This window comes from Aulonocara stuartgranti, assembly GCF_965226115.1.
Source record: "Aulonocara stuartgranti genome assembly, chromosome: 4".
Lineage (NCBI taxonomy): Eukaryota > Metazoa > Chordata > Actinopteri > Cichliformes > Cichlidae > Aulonocara > Aulonocara stuartgranti.
In genome coordinates this window covers 37,960,421-37,985,036 of record NC_138942.1, presented here as the reverse complement: position 1 = coordinate 37,985,036, position 24,616 = coordinate 37,960,421, and the positions used below count along the sequence as shown (strand labels likewise).

At 41.4% G+C, this 24,616-nt stretch overlaps 1 protein-coding gene across 3 annotated transcripts in view; it reads left to right on the top strand.

The window, feature by feature from the left end:
* LOC309704953 (junction plakoglobin-like) overlaps positions 1-24,616 on the top strand; it is a 116,021-nt gene that overhangs the window by 1,120 nt on the left and 90,285 nt on the right. The gene's annotated exons all lie outside the window — the stretch shown is intronic.

Genomic DNA, 24,616 nt, shown 5'->3' with positions numbered 1-24,616 from the left:
TACACTGCCCTCTTTTTTATTGACTCCATATTATTTGAAAAGCAGGTGTAGCAGCCAAGCGTCTGTGCGCTCAGTGTAGGTAACTTGATGGAGTTACCCCGCTCTTCATGCTCAACACTAATGTTATGGGTGTATAGCTGTGTGTGACATATGGAACACACATGCCTCACCTTGTAACAGACCCATATTTATAATATTGAAAGTTATTCATGTCTTTCTTTATTGTATTACATAATTCAGAAACAGTCCGAGTTTCTATCTCAGGCTTAGTCCAGTTCCAGTGGCACATCGATCCAGTTCATCTTATAGATTGGCAGCATAATCCAAGAAAGATGTTAAGATATTCTGTTATTTTGTCCCACTTATGCAGAAAATGAATCACTTCTGTACATATTTTTTTAAAATTCCCTCTGTGACAAATATATGAACATTTATGTATGCATTTGTATTTGGCCTAATCATTTGCCTCTTACTTTTTTGACCTAACAGAATTTTCTACAGATTAGAGGCAGATCCATATATTTGCCCAACAGTAACACAGTGCAGGATTTCTGTAGTTTTCTGTGTTCCACTCCCCAATTGGTCATGATTTGTTTAGCTGCACTATGTGCATGGCTGTGTGAATGATGTCCAGCAAACCATGGGGGGAAACAGTCTCTGTAAAACCCGGTGTTGTTAGGAGAGACAGCATTTAGCCTACTTTGGATGGTACAGCCCTCAGTACTAGAAATCCGGCTGAATATATTAAGCCCCCAAAAATTTGACCATCCTATTTTGGACCCAGGCTGGTTTGATTTTGGTAAATTTATTCACAGCATTCTTCCTCTAACCTGATTTCCTGGTTAATGTGTGATGTCACACTGCATCATCATCTTCATCATCATCATCATCATCATCATGTGACTGGAAAGGACCAAAAAGCTGGCCTGAATCAGCTTTCTATCTGCACTAGTGTGGATTTCACCATTGTTTTCTTCCTGTCACGTGTCTATCATGTAGCTTTTTCTTTTACTGATTTTATTGACAGCTCTCTGTCCAGGTGAGATGTAAAAACAGTCTAGAAAAGCTCTTCAAACTTGATCATCAGTGGAGATCTGATTTAATTGATTGATTATTCCATATGACTGGTTTATATTCCTGTACTATTACAAAAATGCTCCATTGTTCTTTTTCTTCTTTTATCTGGAAATGTTCAGTCTCATCCTGGTCCAGATTACAACTTCCACAAGTTCAGTTCAGGCAAATGGAACAGAACGCAACAAGTAACCTCGCGGACGAAGATAATAATGACCAACATGTTTCATTGCAAGCAGTGAACATATATAGGAAGGCAGCAATCCCAGTATTGCCTTATATAAAACTGTAAATGAGATTTCCTCCGACTGGCCAGAGCAGGCCATCCTACCTGAGAGTATAACTCACAGTGGTGAGTGTGAAATTTTGAAAGTGATGAACCTCAGAGAAGCACGATATGCAATCAACCGTTCGAAGACATTGAGCAGAAGCATTCATATATGGAATATCTCCATAATCCAACCCTCCATACAGGATGGCAAGATCATTTAGCTTTATACTGCCACTCTACTACACAATTTAACAATGTGCTCCAGCTTCTTCTTATTTTTCGAGCTAAGAGACCCAAACCAGCAGATTAAAGAAAAAGTTAAGACAGACTCAATAAAACAAGAACAAACCATTTTCATAAAATGTTATTCACATTAAAATCACTTAGTTTCTGATACAAATACATACGCTGGTGAGTCTTTGCACATATGGTGTCTGTATTCAATTTAAATTTCAACTTTTCATCAGCAGTGGTGCCCAGATATTTGTATTTCTCTACCACCTCAATTTCTTGACCATGAATACAAACGGGGCAGGGATGAAAATCAGTGTTTATGAAAATCAACAACCATTCCCTTTGTTTTAAACACTTTAATGTCAAGAAAGGACTGTCCACACCATGCTACAACTGGGCCACGGTCGTGGTCTGCATCATGGAGCAGAGAGACGAAACAAGTCCCAGTCGGTACAAGGAGAAACAGTTTGGATAGACTCCACTGACCACACTGGAGCCAATATTCGACAGTAGGAAAGGAAATTGTCAGAAATGCTTACCATAGGAGTTTAAATCCATTTCAAAGGAGTGAGAGGATAACTCGTTTAGTCAGGGTGACTGTTTTGTTAGGGCTGCAGCTACCGATTATTTTAGTAATTGAGCAATCTATTTCATCAGATAAGAAATACTTTGGTCTTAGTAATGAGCATAAATATTCAAAAGAAAAAAAACACGCATCTTTCAGAATGAGCTGCTCATTGGTTTCCATTTTTAAAATGGGAATGATTTAAAGTTTAACTGAGGCCATCTCTCCAAAAAAAACCCTGACTAGATCCTTTGATTGTGCGTACGTCCCATGTTGATTTTTTTTTAAAGAAAGTATTTTCTTAAATGCAAAAATATGCAAATAATCTTAAGTACAGACAAAGTCTAATAAGAAAGTTCTATATGCAATCTAAACCAAGGGATAATGTACCTTTACTCTTGTCTTCTTGAAAGGCTTTCTGAGGTTAATAGGAGGCAGGTTTTTGTGCTGCTGAAAACAGACTTTATGTTCTGTTTTCTTAAAGTCTGTTATGAAGAGATTGGATTTAAGACAGGCTCCCCAGATTCAAGATGCTGCGGTGGTGAAGATGAAGATGCTTCACCCAACTGACTTAGAAGATGAATGCAGTTCTAAGTCAGTTGGGTGAAGCCTGTTTCACGAATGACAGAAACACACAGAGATCAGCTTGAGACAAATTTCTAGTATCCTTGAGGCAGCTGTTGATGTTATTTGGTGTTATATAAATAAAAATTTAAAGCAAGCAAAATAGAAGCTCAAAGAAGGCAGAAGATGACTCGACTAGATTAGAAGAAAACTAGAAGAACCCCAACTTTCTTTGGTGACGAAGCTCTGTTGAGCTGAATTTTCCTTTGTTCTATTTATTATTATTTATTATATTTAATTACATGTGTGATTACTTTTAATAACTAGAAAGGGAAGTGAAAGGGTAAACTTTAACCCAAACCAAGTATTTTGGATTTAAACACCATTCCTACAAGACTGCTCAAAGAAGTCCTTCCATTAATTAATGTTTCAGTCTTAAATATATGCAACCTGTCTTTAATAATATCCCATGTACCACAGGCCTGAAAGGTGGGAGGAATTAAAACACTTTTACTTAAAACGCCTCTACTAATTGAAAAGCTGTTGGTTCAATCCCTGGCTGCTCCTGTCTGCATACCAAAGTAATTTTGGATAAGATGCTGCACCCTGAGTTGATTACATCACAGCGTGAATGTTAGAGAAAAAGCACTTAGACCTTAAAAAGGGTCTTGTATGAATGGCTATGTGGGTGGATGAAGGAGACATGTTATATAAAGCATAGAAATTAGAATAGAAAAGCACTATAAATAAACTGGTGGCTTCTTAACACACTCAAGCTAATATGGAGCTCTGTCCTTAGGACAGTTCTATTTACACTTGACATGCTTCCTTATACATTATACATATTGTTAGAAACCATAGCATACATTTGCATTAGTATGCAGGTAATACCCGACATGACACACACAGCTGGATGACCTCCAGTCACCTCCAGCCCTAACCCTAACCTCCTGATTCAGATAAAACTGCGGTTATTGCACTCATAAATACTCTGGATGGGATTACCTCTCCTCCAGTAACACTGTGGGGAATCCTGGAGTCATTCTTGGATATGTCCTTCAGTGTGCGTAATAAACAAATTATTATTCAGAACTGCTGTTATCAGGTTGTTGTAAGTTTGTTGAAAAGTAGTCAGTTGACCCAGAATGTTCCAACGAGAATACTGATGGGGATTTAAAAAGCTAGCATTAAATTAGGAGGGATAAGAAAACAGAATTCACTTGACTGCAAGCTGTAATTTATTGTAATAGTGATGGTAAATTTGATTCTTTTTACTGAATCGAGTGTTAATGAGTCACTCACCAAAGTGAATTGTTTTTTTTGAGTCATTTGATTCACTGAGTCAGTCGACCAGAGAGTGCAAAAAATGTACATTTTCACTCAAACTTAATTTGTTTCTCTTTTCATGTAAATCCTACTGCTAAGATGAGTGATTGAAAAAGAAAACAACTATTTTATAGAGCAAAAAGAGCAAAAAAAAAATTTATAAAGGGAACATTTATATTATTTATTTTTATTTAATTTTATTAGTATTTTCCTCAAATGTGTTAAATATATATTTTCTCATCTGAGCTGTGAGCCAGGGGGCGGTAATGCGCCTTAACATTGGTTGTCAACCAAGAAGAAGAAGCTGTGAGCCAGGAGGGAGGGGGTGAGTAACTTAAATGTGGTGTTAGCATGTTAGCAGAGCGATGCTACTGTGAACTGAGGAGCTGTTGTCTTGATGTGAGCTTCTACTCAGGGTTTTTTCTTCCATTTCAGAGCAGAAATGTTTTTGTTAAGAAACTGTCTGTTGTTTTTTCCCTCACAATTTTAATTATAAGCTAGATATATTTCTACTAATGAAATGAGTTTGCTAACAGCAACAGGGATGAGTCAGTGAGTCAGTTGGGCTTGTGAATCATGATTCACGAGTCAGTAAAGTGATTCGTTCATGATTCGCGCATCACTATACTGTAATATAATGGTGGGATTTTACACACTGTACCTTTTAAGTCATCCAGCAGACTGTTCAAATTACAAGGGGAAATTCCATTAATAAAATTATTTTTTTTCTATGTATTGCACGTGTGTAAAGTTGCAAAGTGAATGGACTGCTTAATCTTCAGTAGATTTTATTTATTTATTTATTTTTCACATTGGGTTCTTTAATTTTTCATTTCATTATCCACAGTTCCTGTTTAATGATGGAGGGCAGGTATTTTCATAGTGACAGCAGGTACCTGATTAAGAACATATTCCTATTAAGTTTAGCATAACTTAGCGGTTTACTTTTATCAATAACTAAAATAAACTTGTGACTCTGTGGGAGCCTGCACGATACACTACTTTTATCCAAATCAGTCATTTCTGTGTACTGTGTCCACTATTTGGTATTTACATCGTTTACTTTTGAATTTCACATCGACAGCGGCTTGTATCTGTTTCTTGCATGCCTTCGTAACCTGTGTGTTTATGCCTCAAGTGGTTTTGTTGGTTTCCACCTTTAGCGTGGACTCATTTGGGCTTGTCTTGCTGTTATATGCACTAAGGAATATTCATAGTGTTGCTATATCGCTGATATATTGGCCAGAGGGGCCGATGGCGCGATATGGCAGCCTTGCTTCTGTCAGTCTGCCCCAAGGCAGCTGTGGCTGTAGCTGCCTCCACCAGTGTGTGAATGTGAGAGTGAATGAATAGTGGAATTGTAAAGCGCTTTGGGTGACTTGAAAAGCGCTATATAAATCCAATCTATTATTATTATTATTATTATTATTATTATTATATAATTTTTGATTACGTGGTGTCCAGTGTTGGGTAAGTTACTTTAAATTAGTAACTTAGTTACATTACTAGTTACTTCTATCAAAAGTAACTCCATTACTTCAAGTTACTCGTTACTTTCAGAGTAACTAGTTACAAGGGAATATGTCTGTGAAGGTTCTAGGGAAAGTAACTTTTGGTTTTACTCAGAATTCTGTTAATGTGTTGCTAACTGGATACCCAGCAACTGCCAGTCTTCTAGCTTGCTTACTTGCCACAAGTGCACTGTGCCACCTACCAATAGAAAAGAAAAAATAATGTGCATATTTCCACGAGAGAAATCCCACGCCAGGACCGTCGTTGTTCGCCGCCATGATTCTAGCCTACGTCATGTGCGCTTTTTGTTGTAAGATTCAGATAATTATTTTTTAAAAGCGAGACATTGTAAATGAGAATAAGAAAGAAAAGTATTTCTTTGTGCCCCCCTCTCCCTGTCAATGTCCTACCTGGCCCCCTGGCAACACTTTGCTAGACCCGCCCCTGCACAGTTACCAGCTGTCGGCTACTTAGAAAAGGATCCTGGTGTTATTTGTCTCTCAGAAACAGTTCATAACTTCAACTCATCCATGTCACCTAAAAGGTAAACCTGTTTCTCCATCACCTGTTCAGCTCTGATGATTCAGTAAGGACATCTCCTGGTTTCATCTTCATGTTTCCCTCTCACCACATATCTAAACAGACATCATGACCAGCAGCTTTACAGCTGTGGCTCCAGCAAACATCAGCTGATACTAGAAATTAATATTAAATACATCCTAACAACAGCTGATCAAGCTTAAACGTGCTGCTGTTGTTTAGCGTGACATCTGCTGGTTTCCTCTTTCTGGCGCAAAGTGGGCGATAAACAAACAAGAGAGAAAAGCCGATCAGCTGATCATTGATCAGTTTCACGACTGAAGTAGAAACAGGAAAAGGGAGGGGAGAGAATGAGAGAAGAAGAGGCAGCTGTGCAGCAAAGACAGAATAACTCCAGCTTTGTGTCTTTTCCATTCTAGCTGAAGTCCGGAACAAACTGTGTTCCTTTTCACCTCAATAAGAAACGAGTAATATTTTCTCTGAATACGAGACGATTCCATTTTTTACAGGACTATTAATTAACCTTTTGAACAAAATAAAGTTCAACATTAGTAACATAGCACCACCCAGCTGTATAGAAACCCCGTCATGCTAGCTAGCACGCAGTACGAAAAAGTCATCACAACGAAAATAAACTCCACCTAAACTTGGTTCATATCTGACCCAGATAGACTGCAGGTCGTAACTTCTTACCTGAAGTTCAGTTCACCTGACACTCGGACCAGCGCCCGCCTCGGGTCTCTCCTCCTGCCTCCCTTTTCCTTCATCCACCTGCTGGCCTCCACCACTTGCTAATGTTACTGAATCTGTGGAAGCTCCGCGATAGCCACCACACGAAGTAACGAGTAACGAGCCTATCTAAATCCCAGTAACGAGTAACGCGTTCCTGGTTTTGGCATAATAACTAGTTACCGTGCTCGTTACCACAATAATAATGTAGTTGCTGTAAAGCATTACTTAATAGTGCGTTAGTCCCAACACTGGTGGTGTCACATAAAAATTATACCGATATAACGAATGGTATGGCACTAGCTCTCATTGCATTATATCACCTCTGTCAGTGCGCCCCAGGGCAGCTGTGGCTACAATGTAGCTGCCATCACACCAGTGTGTGAGAGTGTGTGTGAATGGGTGAATGACTGAATGTAGTGTAAAGTGCTTTGGGGGCCTTAGGGACTGAGTAAAGCGCTATACAAATGCAGGCCAGGCCATTTAACTCTCATTGCATTATATGGTGACATTTTCTGTTGAATTCAAAACATAATTCTTGAATGTTCTCATATATTACACCTGTGCAGTCAACACACCTATGTTTCATATTTCTTTTCTCTTTTGTATTTGTCTGGGTCATCAGAGTCGGTGTAGATAATTCTGTCTAATATCGAGTTTTTGTTTTTTGTTAGAAGAATTAACCTGTTTATACTAAGGCAGTGTACAGTGTGGATATGGAAACTATTTTTATCTTGATTGCACAAAAGGACAAGAGTGTAATTTTGTTTAACTCTGTAGGAAACTGATACCTTTCTTGTTAATTTGATCATATTTGTAAGAATTTTATTGTCATTTTAATTTTGCTAGTTTTTATTTTATCTGTGTTGTTCAGCACTTTGGTCTGCCTGGTGTGTTTTTAAAGTGCTATACAAATAAACGATGATGATGATAATGATGCTAAAGTGCAACTGCATTATGCTGCTAACATAACTTTGCTCCTTGCGAGAAATTGCACAGATAGCATGCTAATGCTAAGCTTAAGAAATAGGATAATATCCTGCAAAGTTTAATCTGTTTAAAAATCTGGTCTGGTTTGTTTCCCCCCCCTTGGTGCGGTTCATGTGATGTCACCACAATAGTCATACTTGGGTGCCAACCCAAAAACAAACAAAAAAACAAACAAAAAAACAAACAAAAAAAAGCACCAAGGACCTCTAATGAGGTTCATTCATGGTGTGAATATGATTCAATCTCAATCCAACCCAGCTATCAGTTTTATGTTGCAAGTTTAAGCTAAACCCCTGCCATAGCCATGTATGCTTTCCATTCAGGGATGTGGCAAGGTACCATAGATGTGCAAATGTCAGAACAGGTTAGTAACTAGCCATGTAAAGTTACCATGAGTGTACGTTTTCCACGTTCTCCCATAGAACACAGCACCTTTTTACTGTATTTACTTTTTCCTGTCACAGACACATCTAGCCAATAAGCAGACTAATCATTTCTGCATGAAAAAGAATCCAAATCATGGAGAAAAGCTACAAGTTTATAAAATAATTAACAGTTTCAGACCAGAGTAAAACTATTGGTGTGAAAATGCACTTAAAGACCGTGAAGGCTCTGTCATGGTTTAGACTGGTGGCAGCAGATGGCCCCGCCCCTCCCTGAGCCTGGAGGTTTCTTCCTGTTAAAAGGGAGTTTTTCCTTCCCACTGTCGCCAAAGTGCTTGATCATAGGGGATCACATGATTGTTGGGTTTTTCTCTGTATGTATTATTGTAGGATCTAATGTACATTATAAAGCGCCTTGAGGCGACTGTTGTTGTGATTGGGCGCAATGCTCCCGCAAAGCACCGGCCCGCCTACCTGTGCCAAAAAAGGAAAAAACCCAAGAACGCCACATGTACGCACCAGCTCCTAATAGACTGGCCTCTCCAGAGCCTGGAACTCAGTATTAAGCAGTGTGGGATCATCTTGACAGAGAAGAAATAAAAGGCAGAAATATCCACAGAAGAGCATAGAATGTCCTTCAGGAAGCCTGGAGAATAATTCCTGAAGATACTTAAAGAAATTACAGAACGCCACCTCAGAAAGTTCAGGCTGTGTTGAAGAATACAAGTGCCATAACAAATACTGACTTTCAATATTATTAGGAATGTACAAACTCTGATTTTGCCTACATACATGGGAAATACTGCATTTCCATGTATGCTTACACACTTTACACTTTAATAAAACATTGCACCTATTTTCTATTTCCCTCATAAAAACAAAGAAATGGATGGTTCAAGACTTTTGTACAAAACTCTTTACAAGACTAAACATATTTTTCCAAGCCATCTGAATTAGTTACCTCAGTTTGAACCTGTGCTGGTACCCGTCAGTCTTGTTCAACTTATAGCAGAAGCTTGTTTTTGAGAGTATGTGCCGTGGATGATAATTGGTGTTCATCAAGATTCCAAAATATTTTTTGCAGGACTTCAAACATGTATTTGAGCTCTGGTGGAAAGCTTAGGGCCAGACAGCAGACCATATGCCTCTGCAGTGCTAGCCATACCATTGAGGACCACCAGAGCTTGAACACTGATATCCAACTGGGCATTTTCTGGCTCCATCATGCCTTTAGCCTCAATGTCTGTATTCTGTGTGACTGAAAACTATTATATAAGCTACTTTTACAAGACGAAATACTTCATAAGAATAGAAACATTTCAACAAACATTTGAAGGCAAGATGAAGCTTACCTGAAGATGAATTCTCAAGAATTGAACAAATTACACATTTAACAAAATGTTAATTTGTATTTTAATATAGAACACAGTCTGAATATCTTGAGCAATATAATTAATATAAAAATTGCACTGCAATAACATCCATGTGTGCAGATGGTTGACCTAAAATTGGCTGATTTAACATGAAATGACTGAGATAACTCAAATGTATTAGACCACCACCCAGTGAAGGTGTATGTTGCAGCTGACCTAAATTAACAACGAAATCATTTCTTTTTCTTTATTGGTTAATCCACCAGTACCACCACCAGTGTGCAAGCTCTTTAGTCAACATGATATTTTTAATGTTAAAATAGAATTATTGTTGTTATTCATAAAGTTTCAAATGTATTTTTTTTTAGTAAGATGCCAAATTGCAATTATTTACTTCCATCTGTGAACAGACTGTGGGATTGTGTGCCTATGAGACTGCACCTCGGGGCTCAGTTGAGTATTGGGGTCAGTTGAGAAGGCAACATCAAAGATTTGCAAAACACATAGGCTCACAAAAATATTAATGCATGCACACATACGCAGTATCTGTTTTGGTAAATTTGACCCCTCAAGCAGTAGTGATGGGAATTCCGGCTTTTTTTAGAGAACCGGCTCTTGTTTATATATAAATATATACGGTGGCCCCTAGAGACAAAGCACGTACAAACTCCAAAGCACGTACAATCACATTGCTAGCATTAACTGAACTTCCAAAACAGAGCTACCTAGATCACTTAAATTACAAAATTGAAAGCATGTGTGTATTGTTTGTGTATTTATACACCAACAGTAATATATATTCAAATGATTAAAAAAAATGTTCATTTACCTGTTACTACCACACACCAAATCTGGTTGTTGGTACTTCCTGGCTTGTGTAGACACTAGGTAACAAAAGCTCAACACTGCCCCCTAGCATCCTGGAGCACTTCCGTTGTGCCTTGGAATTTGTATGTGTTTTGTCTCTGGGGGCCACCATAAATATACTTTTATTTATTCTCTCCACATAAAATAGAATAAATAAATCATATAATACAAGAACCAACAATTTACAGTTCAACTTTTAAATATTAAAATTTTTAGCTTTTTCCTTTTAAACAAATTTAAAGTGAAACAACACAAAACACTGCAAACCACAACACAAATAAATTAAATTAAAATATGAAAACAAAAAGAAGATGCACATTCTCTGTCATATGGGCCCGCATGAATAAACTTTCTGAATCCCGTATCATCTGCAACTGAAAATAGTTGTGGATGATTACTATACCTTTCTAATGTGACGTTGTTGTCCCTGCTCTCTCTCTCTCCCTCCCGCTCTGTTCCTGTGCTACTGAGTGTAACTACCGCCCCTCCCCCCTCTGCCCAGCACAAAGCACAAGGCTCGCTGTGGAGTGAAGCGGAAAAAGGGTGAGAGAAAGGAAAAAAAAAAAAACCCACCCGGCTCGCGTCGTTCACTTCAAAGATCCGGCTCTAAGAGCCATTTCGTTTGCGACCGACACATCACTACAAAGCAGCCTGTTGGGTATTAACACCTCGTGATTTATCATTATTTAAATATATTTCTGTAATTTTAATATATTTTCCATTTTATCATATTAATGTTGTTTAAAATATGACATCTGACAAATTTACGTGTGGTACAACGGTATGGTGGTTCCCATTGTTGCCTCACAGGAAGATGGTCCTGAGTTGAACTCTACCATCTGGTGTGGAGCTTGCATGATTTAGCCCTGCGACAGGCTGGCAACCTATCCAGGGTGTACCCCACCTCTCACCCTATAGTCGCTGGCTCAAGTCCCCTGAATTGAATAAGTAGAAGACAACGGTTGGATGAAACAAATTTATAATATTGTACAGGGAGTGCAGAATTATTAGGCAAGTTGTATGTTTGAGGAATAATTTTATTATTGAACAACAACCATGTTCTCAATGAACCCAAAAAACTCATTAATATCAAAGCTGAATGTTTTTGGAAGTAGTTTGTAGTTTTAGCTATTTTAGGGGGATATCTGTGTGTGCAGGTGACTATTACTGTGCAGAATTATTAGGCAACTTAACAAAAAACAAATATATACCCATTTCAATTATTTATTTTTACCAGTGAAACCAATATAACATCTCCACATTCACAAATATACATTTCTGACATTCAAAAACAAAACAAAAACAAATCAGCGACCAATATAGCCACCTTTCTTTGCAAGGACACTCAAAAGCCTGCCATCCATGGATTCTGTCAGTGTTTTGATCTGTTCACCATCAACATTGCGTGCAGCAGCAACCACAGCCTCCCAGACACTGTTCAGAGAGGTGTACTGTTTTCCCTCCTTGTAAATCTCACATTTGATGATGGACCACAGGTTCTCAATGGGGTTCAGATCAGGTGAACAAGGAGGCCATGTCATTAGTTTTTCTTCTTTTATACCCTTTCTTGCCAGCCACGCTGTGGAGTACTTGGACGCGTGTGATGGAGCATTGTCCTGCATGGAAATCATGTTTTTCTTGAAGGATGCAGACTTCTTCCTGTACCACTGCTTGAAGAAGGTGTCTTCCAGAAACTGGCAGTAGGACTGGGAGTTGAGCTTGACTCCATCCTCAACCCGAAAAGGCCCCACAAGCTCATCTTTGATGATACCAGCCCAAACCAGTACTCCACCTCCACCTTGCTGGCGTCTGAGTGGGACTGGAGCTCTCTGCCCTTTACCAATCCAGCCACGGGCCCATCCATCTGGCCCATCAAGACTCACTCTCATTTCATCAGTCCATAAAACCTTAGAAAAACCAGTCTTGAGATATTTCTTGGCCCAGTCTTGACGTTTCAGCTTGTGTGTCTTGTTCAGTGGTGGTCGTCTTTCAGCCTTTCTTACCTTGGCCATGTCTCTGAGTATTGCACACCTTGTGCTTTTGGGCACTCCAGTGATGTTGCAGCTCTGAAATATGGCCAAACTGGTGGCAAGTGGCATCTTGGCAGCTGCACGCTTGACTTTTCTCAGTTCATGGGCAGTTATTTTGCGCCTTGGTTTTTCCACACGCTTCTTGCGACCCTGTTGACTATTTTGAATGAAACGCTTGATTGTTCGATGATCACGCTTCAGAAGCTTTGCAATTTTGAGACTGCTGCATCCCTCTGCAAGATATCTCACTATTTTTGACTTTTCTGAGCCTGTCAAGTCCTTCTTTTGACCCATTTTGCCAAAGGAAAGGACGTTGCCTAATAATTATGCACACCTGATATAGGGTGTTGATGTCATTAGACCACACCCCTTCTCATTACAGAGATACACATCACCTAATATGCTTAATTGGTAGTAGGCTTTCGAGCCTATACAGCTTGGAGTAAGACAACATGCATGAAGAGGATGATGTGGACAAAATACTCATTTGCCTAATAATTCTGCACTCCCTGTATTATTATTGTTCTAGTAAATTTACCAGTGTATATAGATCTTTCTTTATTAAAATATTAAATTTTGTGCTTTAGTGTACTGTAAAACTAATATATTCGGTACCATATATTTAAAACTTTTTACCATGTACACAGTGTATATCATATAAATATATTTGCAATGTTCAGCAGGATTAAGGAATTAAAGGTCATTGTAAGATTAACTCAAAATGTTTCACATTTTTACTGAGTAAACAGCTGTGGGCCTCGCAAAACCCATCTGTGTGAAATACGTATGGATACCAAATTGTAATCCATAAAACATTTATGTAATCACAATTAAAGTAAATGATGTTTTCCTTGACAATTACTGGTTTTTGGCCTAACACCAAAACAAAGACCTGTACATCTAGAAACAACTAGGCAGGGTCCACCTCTTTACATGCTTTACGTGCAGAACAAGAAAATTAGCCTTGTTCTAGTTTTGTGGTGGAATATGTCATATATCATACACTTATATCCATGAGACCCAGCCTATTCATTTATGTCTTCTGTAAGTGATATTTGTCTTTGGTCTCTGTCTTTTGACTTATTTCAGCTACCCTACTAAGTCATGATGTGCTCAATAGAGGACATCCTCGTCTGTCCACCGATTCTTATGTGTTTGCGTGCCCTCTTTTAGCTCCAAAGACAGGTGAATTTTCTGTGATTCTCTATTCATGGGACAATGTTATTCTATGTCAGGGGTCCCAATCCCAGTCCACGAGGGCCGGTGTCCCTGCAGGTTTTAGATGTGTCCTTGATCCATCACAGCAGATTTAAATGGATAAATTACCTTCTCAATCACGTGATTCAGGTGTGTTGACCCAGGGTGAGATCTAAAACCTGCAGGGACACCGGCCCTCGTGGACTGGGATTGGGGACCCCTGTTCTATGTTTTAGTAAAGTTCTTCCTTTCTAGCTTTCACACTCCAATGCACCCACGGGAGTGTGACTAGGTTTGGGGTTCAGAATCTTGCCAGGGAGCAGCCAGGGATTGAACAACCAACCCTCTGACCTTCTGACCTACTCTGCCTGAAAGTCTTAGTAGAACTGTAATCCAGGAAAATGTTACGACTTAATACTGTTTTATCTGTTTCGCTGAGATCTGTCTGAAAGTTATTGTAGGCTAAATCATTCATCCTTGCAAGAAAATGAGGCTTAACTGCTGCTTTTCTCCATGCTGGAAATGAGAAATAAACTCACTCTCTTTTTATTTTGCTCTCTTTCTCTCACCAGCAGCAGAGCTTATGTTTGAATACACAGTATGAATTATGCAGGGTGACTGGCTCTAGCTTCAGGTTAGTAGTTGACAATTTCACAGGAATACAATGTGAAATCTCTAATAGCCAATCAGACTAGGGTGTGTCCCTACCTGGTGTCAGCTGTGCATAATTGATTAAAGATAAACACAGTAGGTAGGTTTTTCACTACTGTTGATAATGTCCAATGAGATTAAACTGTCCAGAACCAGAAATGTCTCAGACTATTCAGTCTGTTATGGGTGGAAAGTCTAGGAATTTCTACATTTGCATGAACCTCCCAGCTGTTTGTTTAATTCCTTCCACCTGTGCACTGCTCACTCTGTGCTCTGCTTTGCACTTGGCATCAAAATACCACACAGAAAAGCAAAGCAAGGTAGGTAAATACCAAACAGTTGGAGCACTGCTTGTTCTAACTGCCAGGAGAGTAGAACATGTACCTATGCTAAATTACTTATGTCACTCTTCAGTACTCTGCTGCCTCATTTGGAAAACTCTCCAGCATCATAAGACCAGGCAGCATTAATCCATTCACATGCATCTATCTAATAATCTGACCTGATATCCAGGGCGGTAAAGACCAATCCATGCTGACAAGCTCACTGTGTCATGTTTAAAGGCACGTGAGCAGAGGGTTGACAGAGGATGAACCTGGGATTCTGCTGGCTGTCTAAGTTTTATGTCAGTTTCCCATCAAGAAAATGATGTCGAAGTCCTGCTGCTGCTTGTTGCTATGGCAAACCTCGGAAGATGCTGGTGGTCCTTTCTGTTTGGTGTAAGCAGATAAGAAAGAGGGAAGAAGGAAAGTGTGATTAAAATTTTGCATATTTGCATTTAGAATCCACTCTTCATGTTGCATGCTCTGTGAGCCTCAGTGTGTGTGTGTTTGTGTGTGAGGGAGAGAAACAACTACACCAGTCTGCATGATAATAACCTGTTAGTAGCAGACATTACCTTACACAGAAACAAACTGCATTATCTTTTCCTTCCATTCTAGTATGCATTTCTCTCTATCCCCATTTCCTCCCTCCCGGTCTTCTTTCTCTACTCCTTGTCGTTTTTCAGCCTGGCTCTTATCTTTTCTTTCTTGAAGCTTAGCCTTTTCATTTTTACAGTCAAGCGTGATACACACACGCGCACACACAGAGATGGGGAGACAGAGACACAAATAGAAAGGGGGACTGTGCATGGCCAGTGGGTGGGCACAGATACATCAAATAAAGACTAGGCCAGTCTGACAGGATAGCATGTGCACACACAAGCACACAGTAAACAATGTGTATATTCAAGAGGAACTGTGTGTGTGTGTGTGTGTGTGTGTGTGTGTGTGTGTGTGTGTGTGTGTGCGCAGCTTATCAGGGTTTGTAAAAGAAGTCATGGTGACAGAAAAGGAGCACAAAAAAGAAGAGGGAAATAAATTAGACTGAAGAGGAGAGGAGAGCTAAAAATGAAAAGGGACAGGAAGAAAGGAGAGAGCAGCAGAAAGGAGAGAGGTAGCCAGCAGGCAGGATAGTGTGGTGCATGTGTGTGTGCAATGGGAGTGTTAGGATGTGAAGTCATGTGTAAAGAAGTAATCATGACAAAGCCTGGCAGTGCTTAAGCTCAGCAGTGACCACATCCATCACATGGCTATAATGTTGGTGAATGTTTTTTTCAGTTGGTTAATAAGTGTGCTCCTCATTGAAAAAAATCAAACATCATACCTGCAACAGTTTATGTATTGCTTACATGATCACAATAAACAAACAAACAAACAAACAAACAAAGTTCATTTAGCAAAGAAAAGAAGAAAAAATGCTCTGCAAAATAAAGATAATACATTTCAATATTGCTTCACCTGTTCTGCAACAGTGATCATTGAGGCTGAGGTGAACAGGTGGGGCCAGAAAGGAATAGGACAATCACCAGTTACTGGTATTTATCTTATAGCCTCGAGCTATATAAATATATACCGTATTTTCACGACCATAAGGCGCACTTAAAAGTCTTAGATTTTCTTCAAATAGTGCGGCGCGCCCTATAGCGCAGTGCGCCCTATGTGTTGTAAGGAGGACGTAGTAGAGAACACCATGAGAACGTTAAAGGGTGAAGTGTGGGCGTTGATCGTATATACCGGGACAATCGCACATACCTGTATAAAAAAACAGGTATGTGCATTATGCAAGACATCGTTGTTTTAACAACCCTGAAAATGACAAAGAGACACGCTTACGAAGCACAGTTTAAACTGAAGGCCATCAGCTACGCGGAGGAACATGGAAATCGAGCAGCGGCGAGAGAATTTAAGATTAACGAATCGATGGTTCGCAAATGGAGGAAGCTAGAAAACAAGCTCCGGCAGGTCAAGAAAACGCAGCTGAGTTTCCGCGGAAATAAGGCGAGGTGGCCCGAGTTGGAGGAAAGACTTGAGCGGTGGATCATCGAGCAAAGAACGAGCTGGAGAAGCGTTTCGACGGTCACCATTCGGCTAAAAGCAGTTTCACTAGCTGAAGAGATGAACATTGAACATTTCCAAGGAGGTCCGTCTTGGTAGCGCAGCAACTTCCAGCGGATTATAAGGAAAAGCTGGCCATCTTCCGCTCCTACTACAGCAAACACATCGGCGACAAAAACATCCAGGCCAGCCACATCACAAACATGGACGAGGTCCCGCTCACTTTTGACATCCCGGTGAGTCACACTGTGGAGAAGAAGGGGACCAGCATGGTAGCGATACGCACAATGGGGTATGAAAAGTCTTCTTTTACTGTTGTGCTTGGCTGCCATGCTAATGGACAGAAACTGCCGCCTATGGTGATTTTTAAGCGAAAGACTTTGCCTAAAGAGAAGTTTCCAGCAGAAATCATCATTAAGGCAAATGAAAAGGGCTGGATGGATGAGGAAATGATGAAAGAGTGGCTGAGGGAGGTGTATGTAAGGAGACCAGGTGGTTTTTTCCACGCAGTTTCACTAAGAGTGGAAGGCAGCGCCGGGCGAGTTACGCCACAATTTGCCAATGGATTGTAGATGCTTGGGCTAACATGTCTGCTGGCACTGTTGTTTGAGCTTTCGCAAAAGCCGGCATCGTTTCCGAGGAGCCGCACGGCACGGAAAGTGACTCTGACGGTGAAGAAAGTGAACCTGGCATGTTTGATGGAGATTTAGCGCAGCTGTTCAATTCAGACACAGAGGATGAGGACTTCCATGGGTTTGATTGATGATAAAAATGTGAGTACCAAACTTCGTTTTGCTCCTGCTTTATTTTTAAATATGCACACTTGTATGCTTGTGTGTTGTTGATGATGACGATTACTGGTAATAAAAATGTGAGTAAGGTACCGAACTCAGGTTTGCTCCTGCTTTATTTTTAAATACGCATACGGTACTTGTATGCGCCCTATGGTCCAGTGCGCCTTATGTGTGTGTTAAATACAGTAATGGCACACATAACTGAGACTGCGCCTTTTAGTACAGTGCGCCTTATGGTCGTGAAAATACGGTACATATATAGCTCGAGGCTATAAGACCACACCAACCCATGCACTGCCTAATTGACTAAAGACAGGCATTGTGTGACTCAATGCCTCACACATGGATTCTGGAATGCCTAAAACTGTTCAAGACCAACAGGACCCTAAAGGCCTTCAATTCAGTGGGAAAGGGGAAGACAACACTAAAGGCCAATTTCAAGGCAATTGCACAAATCATGCGGGATTTGCCATGATGATGCTCTGTCCCCACTGCTGTTCAGCATAGGCCTGAACCCCCTCAACCTGATCATTAACAAGACTGGATACCAGCTATGGAAAAGAGCAAATGTCAGGCACCTCCTCTACATGGACATCACGTTGTATGTAAAGAGTCAACAAGACATTGATTCACTGATCCATATCACTAGAAAAATAAATGTTGTCACTTAAATGTTCTCTGTGCTGCTCTGCGTCCTGCATTTGAGTCCAAGCTAGTTTTCCCGCTGTCCCTGGTTCCGGCCCGATTTGCTCCCTGGTGCGCCCTTGCCAACGAGCTGGTTATATAACATCTAAGTCAGAGTGTGCCGCGATGGAAAAGTACATTAAGGAGTCACTAGCAGCTGGTATCATACGTCCGTCGTCATCTCCTGTGTGAGCTGTTTTTTTTTCTTTGTAGACAAGAAGGATGGCTCTTGCCGGCGGTTCATTGATTTCAGAGGCTTAAATTACATTACTACCAAGAACAAGTATCCCTTGCCACTCATTAGCTCCGCTTTTGAATCACTACAGGGTGCTACAATATTCACTAAGTTAGATCTCCACAACGCTTGTCACTTAGTGCGAATCCGTCAGGGAGACGAGTGGAAGACAGCTTTCAACACCCCCCTTGGTCATTTCGAGCATCTTCTCATGCCTTTTGGTTTGGCAAACACACCAGCCGTGTTACAAGCCCTAATAAACAACGTTCTGCAGGATTTCCTCGACCGGTTTGTATTTGTCTATCTAGATGACATTGTCATTATTTCTAAGACTCTGGAAGAGCATTGTTCACATGTCCGAGCTGTCCTTCAATGCCTCATGGAGAACAAACTAACGGCTACAGTGAAAGCGGTCACAGACTGCCCTGTACCCTCCACTCAGAAACGACTCGAGAGTAGGGCTGCTCAATTAATCAAATTTTAATCACGATTACGATCTGGGCTTTCAACGATCATTAAAAATGACTGAGCCGATTATTAGCCCCTCCCTCATTTATCCGCGACACCTTAAAGGCCGGTCCGTGAAAATATTGTCGGGCATAAACCGGTCCGTGGCGCAAAAAAGGTTGGAGACCGCTGATTAAGAGGACCCGAGGGAAGCTCGGAAAGCTAAGCAGAAGTTATTTGGAGAGGAGAGTGACTGCCGTTGGTTGAAAAGACAGGTAAAAAAAAACTTCAGTGGTGTTGCACACTATTTTATATTTTTTTTTTTAAAGTCATTGTTAACCCTTTAAAGCCGGTCAGAGCAGCACGCTCCGTTTTGCGTAACTATTGTTAAATCCCTGTAGAACCTGAACCGTGTAAGCTAGCGCAATAATTTGTTTTGCATATGAAACCGGAGGAGTTGTACTTACATCTTATGCCATCAGCTTGTCCTCGGTCACGGTTTCCTTCCACATATAGCTTTGCAAAAATTGCATAAAAAGCGCTTGCAGGAACAAAAACATAATATTCCAGAAACACGCTTTGCCGTTCCGATCAGCTGTTCGTAACACTTCCCACAGTGAAATGATGCACCTGCTGTTTTCTTTGCAAATTTGCATCATAGGATTGTTTTTTGTTTTTCCTGCAGTATATAAAAATTGCTGTATCTCCAAAATAAAACTATGAAGACACTCAAAATAAATTTTCTGTGGTGGGAAACTATTTTTTGCAACTTTATTGTATTTAAAGTTTTGAGGGATAAACCTCTTAAATTTCTCCAAGTAGAAATATATGTAAACAAAACAAAAGCGATTTTCAATTTTTTTTGTAGTTTATTGCACTTTTTTGCAATTTATGTAATTACTATGGACTTAATGCATACATATTATTAAAATATGGGCTATAACAGTTGTATTGATGTATAGCAACTTGAAATGCTCCCACAAATGGCACTACAGCATGTAAAAAAAAATATATATATATATATATATATATAAGCTCTGGTGGACTTGGTTCTATAGTAGGTCTTAAAGGGTTAAATAAAGGGTGCTTCTCCAACAGCATCACCATCAACACAGGAGCACCTCAGGGATGTGTCCTCTCGCCACTGCTCTACTCCCTCTACACTTCAGACTGTGTGGCCACCCACGGCTCCAACACCATTGTGAAGTTTGCTGACGACACAGTGGTGTTGGGTGCCATCTCCAACAACGATGAGGCGGCCTACATGGATGAAGTGAAGAATCTGGCATCGTGGTGCCAGGACAACCACCTCCAGCTGAACGTCAGCAAGACCAAGGAGCTGGTGGTGGACTTCAGAAGGGGTCAGCACAGAGACTACAAGCCCATCATCATCAATGGAGCTCCAGTGGAGAGGGTGCAGTCCTTCAAGTATCTTGGTGTCCACATCTCCTCAGACCTGACATGGGCTGCCCACATTCAGGTCCAGACCAAAAAGGCTAGGCAGTGCCTGTATCACCTACGACAACTGAGGAAGTTCAGGGTTTCTCCAAAGATCCTCAGGATTTTCTATACAGGCGCTGTGGAGAGCATCCTCGCACAGAACATGACATCGTGGTTTGGGAACAGCTGTGTGAAGGACCAAAAAGCTCTCCAGAGAGTGATCTGTACAGCAGAACGCTGCTGCAGGATTGCTCTCCCCCCGCTTCAGGACACCTACACCAGGAGATGCCGGACTAGAGCAGCGCAGATACTGAAGGACCCGTCCCATCCTGGCAACAAACTGTTCCAACTTCTGCAATCTGGTAGAAGGTTCCGCATCTTCCGGGCAAGGACAGAGAGACTCAAGAGGAGCTTCTATCCCCAAGCCATCCGTGCCCTAAACACACACACCCGCCCTCTCACATCATCTATAATTGACTGAGTCAGGACTCTTCCAGACACTAAACCAAGGCACAATGTACATTTCAATTCCTTTAATTTTAAATATGTTTATATTGTCTATCCTGTAAAATAGTCAGATGTCTATTCATATTAATGTACAGAATTCACCTGCTTGCTGCTACTACTGCACATTCACCCAGTGTATATACTATATGTCTGTGTGTATGTATGTATGTATGTATATATATATATATATATATATATATATATATGTTCTTCCTCTACACCCCCCCCCCCCCCCCCCAATTTTTGCACATGTCGAGGAGCGTGTCAGGCTACATTTCACTGTGTGTTATACTTGTATAACTATGCATGTGACAAATAAAGAACCTTGAACCTTGAACCTTGAAATATCGTCAAATAATCGTGATCTCAATTTCAGTGAAAATAATCGTGATTATCATTTTTGCCATAATCGAGCAGCCCTACTCGAGAGGTTTTTGGGATTCGCCAATTTCCAACGCCGATTCATAAGAAACTAGTCAGGTAGCAGCTCCACTTACACACCTCACTTCCACTAAACTTCCATTCATCTGGTCCAATGAAGCAGATAGCACGTTCACTAGACTGAAACATCTATTTGCAACAGCGCCCATCCTCATTCTGCCTGACCCAGACTTTTATTGTCGAGATGGATGCTTCTGTTGTGGGGTTGGGGCAGTACTGTCCCTCTTGTAAGCATACCGGTCGGGCACCTTTTTTTGCATCGGCTTTTGCCAGCGGAAATGAATTATGATGTAGGGACCGGGAACTGCTTGCCCTTAAGTTTGCATTGGAGGAGTGGCGATCATTTGAAGGGCGCTGAGAAACCGTTCCTAGTGTGGACGTACCACAAGAACTTAATGTACAGTACTTATGCAGTGCTAAGAGACTGAATGCATGCCAAGCTTGATGGTCACTGTTTTTCCCCCCTTTTTAACTTTTCTATTTCTTATTGCCCAGGCTCCAGAAATGTAAAACCGGATGCCCTTTCTTGGCAGTTTGACTCTGAAACAGCACAATCAGAATCTTCCCCCATACTTCCAGCCAGCTGCAAGGTTGGAGCTGTCACTGTCACGCCATTAACCAGGCTCTCCAGACAGAACTGGGGCTGCCCGACTGGCGTTTTGTTCCTGCAGCCGCTCGCTCCAAGATGCTGGAGTGGGTGCATGCTTCTAAGTTCGTGTGCCACCCAGCAGAGATAGGATGGTTTACTCTAATTAAAAGACATTTTTGATGGGACATGCTAGATAAGGACATTAGGGAGTATGTGGCTGCGTGCTCAGTATGTGCCAGGAATAAATCACATAATGAACATCCTGCAGGGCTGCTACAGCCCATGTTCCCTCTAATTTTTCATGTGTCTGAGCAAACACACAAACTCCCTGAGCATCCCTTGGACCACTGTGAGCAACAGTAGACGTGTGCACTGTGGTCACGCCAGCATCTAATCCATCCAAGTCACATGGTTTATTAAAATAATCAAATTACAGCATTTACATTTATTTGTTTACTTTTAATTAACTGCTTTAGCCCACTTACAATGAAAATTTAAATAAGTCTTGTTCATGACCTGTGCAGTATGTTAAGTCTATTGGAAGTAAAAATAACTTGGAACGCCAATTTTGAAAACACAACTTTCTCATTGCCTCATTGTTCTGACACACACAACAAAACTATTGACTACACTACACACTAACTACACACTAACTACACAAGATTTATGCTAAATGTCACAAATCTCTCACATCTCAATCTCCGCCGTCACTCCTAAAACTTCCCCCTTCCTAAACAACTAAATGCCATGTTGCCATATCATTTTTTGATTGGTCGACATGGTACATTTTTCCACCAATAGGAAAGGGTGGGGTTTTCTTTGGTTTTGTTTTTGCTCACAGGCTTTCGAGCGTTTTCCTTATAAAACGCTGTTTTTACCGTTTCTTCCTGCAGTAAATATAAACAACGACAGTATTCAGGAAGAAAACCAAACACGCCGCTTTGCTAGCTAAAACACCGGTGTCGGCACATTAGAGGGAACATTGGCCACGCTTCATCACCCTTGTCCCACATTGCCCTGGATTTTGTAACAGGACTCCCGGTTTCGGCAGGAAAGACTACCATACTCACAGTCATAGATCGGTTTTCTAAGGCAGCACACTTTATAGCTTTAGAGAAACTGCCCACAGCAGCAGAAACGTCTAGGCTACTAATTGAACATGTTTTCAGGCTTCATGGCATTCCAGTAGAAATAGTTTCAGACAGAGGTCCACAATTCTTGTCCCAAGTCTGGAGATCTTCTTACACCGCTTTAGGGGCCAAGCCTTGCCTGAGCTCTGGGTACCACCTGCAGACTAATGGCCAGACAGGATGTTTGAATTGGGAGCTCAAGGCCACACTCCACTGCATAACCTGTCAACTTTGGCCACTTATCTACCATGGGTGGAATATGCACACAACACGTTAACAACATCCGCTACCAGGTTGTCACCATTTGAAGCCTCATTGGGATATCAACCACCACTGTTTCCTGAGCAGGAGGCTGATCTCGCTGTCCCCAGCAGTGCTGCTGTCGGGTCTGGACTCGTAAATGGGAGGCACTATTATGTACAGTAGCCCATCAACGTCGCTATGCCAACTGGCGACGGTCACCAGCACCAACATACTCACCAGGACAGAAGGTGTGGCTGACTGCTAAGGACATCCCTCTCAGAGCGTCCTCCTGGAAAAATGTCGCCTCAATTCATTGGTCCCTATACAGTGGATAGCCCCACAGCTGTCAAGCTCCATTTACCTCCAGCCTTACAGATTCACCCTGTTTTTCATGTCTCCCAGGTGAAACCGGTACTGTCTAGCCTCCTTTGCCCGCCTCCTGACCCCCCGCCTCCCACCTTGCTCATCGACAGACACCCAGCCTTCACCGTCTGGCGTATCCTGGATGTGCGGTGGCGGGGTAGAGGGCAGCAGTTTTTGGTGGACTGGGAGGGTTACAGGCCGGAGGAATGTTCTTGGGTACCTCGATCGTTGATACTTGACCCTGTGATGATCTCTGACTTTTTCAGGTAAGCCGCGGGGCGGATTCTGGTCGGCCGCCAGGAGGCATCCATTGGGGGGGGCAGTTCCACCTCTGGGAGGAAGCACCATGCTCCTGCTCATTGCTGGCACCTGTGGGTAATTAAGCCGTGGATTTATAAGGCCAGCGCGCTCAACCTCTCTTCGCTAGATTCTCAGCTAACCACAGTTGCTGCAGGCCAGCTCTGTGTTTTGTACACATCTTAGCAAACTACCTTGTCTCACCTTGTATCTCTCTTTCATAGCTACACACCAGATTACCAGAAGCAAATCTCTGCCATAGAACCCCCATCCGGACGCTGGACCTCCCGACAGTCTCACAGTTTTACTCACTCCACGCACCTGCCTGCCTCCCTGCCTCAATGTCAGGAATTTCGGATTACTTACCACTCACCTGGACCACTCTCCCCTGCATGCTACTGATCCACCCGCAGCAAGTAAGCAGTGCAAAGGACTATTCAGAACAAATAGCTGCCAGTATTCCTCCGGAACCATACCTAAATAAATGTACTCTAGTTTCAGTGACTCTGACCCCTTCCCAGGACCCAGCCATCCAGTCTGACTCTCCCTTTGGCCCAAACCACAGAACTGCAGTTTCCACAGTTGAAAAATCACTGATTGTTTACATAGCTCAGGTCGCATAAGCGCCCCTTAGTTTTGGTGTTTGTTCTTAGCACAAGTTAAAGACACGACTCAGTTTTCTAGTTTTGTTCGCTTACACTTTTTGTGAATCATAAACGTTGTCACTTAAACGTTCTCTGCGTCATGCATTTCAGTTTGGTT